Here is a 3,267-nt window from a genome sequence, read left to right as displayed (position 1 = left end):
AGAGACACGAGGAGAGCTGGAGCTTTGATGGCAAACACTGACGGTTTATTCGTATGGGCTCAGAACAGTCTCATAATACAAACATGCACACAGAAGGATCTACACTTGTGTTTTTCAATGCACACACAAACGTGTTCCGTTTCATATACATGTAAATAAAATCCAAATACAGAAAAAAGTTTTACATATGTATATTTGCACCGCTGTGCTCGAGACGTGGAGGGGGGTCACCACATGCTGCTGGAACTCTAATCTCCCGACCTGATATTTTTATTTGTTATTCAATCCATCTATTTTTGGAAAGGGAAACTGTGCTTGAACTGGAGTAGATATATATTCATTCATTAAAAATAAATATTTAAAAAAATTAAAAAATAACTTTTTCTGGAGGAAGAAAAAGGGCAGGGGCTCAAGCCCACTTTGATGTCTATGTGTGCACGTGCCTGCAACACAGTATATAAAATGTATGGACTTAAGTTCTTAAGTTTTACATGCATAAATGTACATTTGCTAAAGTAAATCCTCACTTTCAATCAATAAATGAAGCTCTATATTAAGACAATAACTTTGGAAAAAAAGTTATTACAACTGTGAGACTGCTCTCCTAATATAATGTTACTTTCTATATATAATAATTCCTAGTATATGAAAGCAAAATAGTGTTACTAAATGTTTCTCCTTTTATGTTTATCCCATCCTTTGTATACTTCAATTGGTCACTTATTTAAATAAAAAATAAAACAGCTACATCTTCTACATGGCAGGATGATTGAAGTTATATTATTTTCTGTTACTTCACATTTCTACTGGAAAGTTAAATCAACACAATATACAAAAATCTAGTATTTTTTAATCAAATCGTAAAATTGGTTTTGCAGAGCTGTACATAGAAATGGGTAAAAAGTAAATCCTCACTTTTATGTTTTAAAACAACAGGTAAATGTTAAGACAATTAATTTTAAAAAAGCTTTTCAATCTGTGAGACTGTGTTTACCAAAATAATAATTTTACCAGTTACTGTCGTTTTTTGTTATTTCTTTGCATGTTTTGTTACCTTATTGTAAATCATTTAATGTTTTTATTCTATTTTGCTTTCATATACAGTTAAACATTGTCTTTCTTGTCTCCAAAATCAACCATATGTGTTTTCAATCCGGGGAGGGGAAACAGTGGAAACAATATCCAAATAGGTTTCATAAATAGTTTCTGTGTGTTTTGGAATGAGACTCTGGGTTTTTCAAAGATCGCAGATTAGATGTGTTTTCCATTTGGTTATGATAAGCTGAATACATGCTAATAAAGGAGAGGCTCAAACTGGGCTCAATGTTACACCCTTCCATGTTAATATGTCAATTATGAAAATAATGGTTGCATTCAGGCTGCTGTTCGTGCAGAATGTCAGTTGTGTTTCCTATCAGGGAATAATAATGTTATCTGCTCTGGTTGGGGGACAGAGAGAGATAAACTCAGGTCTGCAGACACATGCCTCAGTGCTGAATTCACATGAATGCAGTGTTGCAGTAAAACATATAATTTCCCCTCTGTGGGAAGAATAAAGGTATTCTGATACATTTCTTGGAAACATTTCAGGGATCCTGATAGAGACACGTTCATACACATTTTCCCTCTTATCTGTAGTATTTATCAATGTACTTGGTGTGAGCTGCAGCGTGTTGGAGATATCAGCCCTAGAGGTGTCTGCCTTCTCTGTAATGTTACTACATTACTCTCTGCCTGTGGTGCTATAGAATGGCAAACATATAAATTAGAAAACTCTCAACAGCAATGTCTCAAGATTATCCACAGATCCTGTGAAAGAACAATACATAGAAGTAAGCGTGCATCTACACATGGGTCTGAAGACAGTCATCCTACAGTGGTCTGATCCCCTGGCTGTAGTCAACATGGCTTTTTGTCCTTGGGGAATACACTTAACCCAAAATTGCTCCCGATGGCCAATGTGTGTGAATGTTAAGTGTCCCAGGTGGCCCTTTGTAGGGCAGCCCCTGCCTCTGTATGAATGTGTGTGAATGGCTGAATGCTGACTTGTATGTAAAAGTGCTTTGAGGGGTCAAAAAGACTGAAAAGGTGCTGTACTGATGTAAATATGTAAATGCTGTCCCCCATGTCTGAGTTCTTGTGTTAATTCTCTGAGTAACGCTGGGTGAGTTAGCTTCTCCAATATCTCCATCACTCGACAACTCACACCAAACATAGTTCATAATTAGCACTACAGGTAAGAGAGTGAATATGTATTTCAGATTTAGGGTGAACTGTTCCTTTAACTCAGTCGTAAAGAGATTCCAGCGACCAGCCGTGATTGTTCCGCTATTTTCTACATGAGGCTTTTTCAGGGTCACAGGAGGACCAGAGGCCTCCTCAGAGGTCAAGTTCCTGTCCGTCACACAGAGGGGAAAAACACCAACACTGCAGACGATTCAGAGAATCTAATCCTCCCTTTCTACATGTCTTTGGACTGCGAGAGGAAACCGGAGCACAGCGAGGAAACAGGAGCCGGCATGGTGAGAACATGTGAACACCGCACAGGAAGAGCCAGCAGAAAGGATACGATTATTTTCTGCAGGAGTAGAGGTGCCGTATCACACAAGAGAGGTTTATGAACTTTTGATTCAAGATTCAAAGGTGTTATTGCACAAAGCTACAGTGTAGAAATGGCAATGAAATTATTCTGACCTGAGCTCCTCCAACAACTCAACATACAGTATATAACATTTAAAAAAAAATACAAAATAAAAAGTAGTGCAAAAAGTCTATACATGTAAATAGAATATGAGATATGTACAAGAACAGAATATGAAATTAAATAATGTAAATTAAGACTTTTTACATAAATTAGTATATTGCAAGATGACAACAGGAATGTATATTTATATTTGAGTGATTTCACTTTTAGTTTCTGAGTTTGTTAAATTGCATTTGGCCATTGCATTAAAGGTTTCTGTCAATATTCACAAGGTTAAATGAGTTTGCTTAGCTTTGCTTTAGCCGGCAGGGACAGGAGGAAGGAAACACTTTGAGGAACTAAGTAACTGTAAATCAGTATATTTACTAAAGTACTTAAGTAAAATACAAGTATCTCAAAATTGTCCTTGAGTGTTTCCACTCTATGCTATTTAAAACTTGTACTCCACAACCTTTTGGAAGAAAATGTCGTACTTTTTACGTCACTGCATTTATCTGATAGCTTTGATCACTAGTTGCTTTGCAGATTCAGATTATTAAACAAAATAAACATAAAATAATACA

This window comes from Notothenia coriiceps, unplaced genomic scaffold (genome assembly GCF_000735185.1).
Source record: "Notothenia coriiceps isolate Sejong01 unplaced genomic scaffold, NC01 NC01_scaffold00037246, whole genome shotgun sequence".
In the NCBI taxonomy this organism is placed as follows: domain Eukaryota; kingdom Metazoa; phylum Chordata; class Actinopteri; order Perciformes; family Nototheniidae; genus Notothenia; species Notothenia coriiceps.
Note: the sequence above shows the minus strand (reverse complement) of the source record.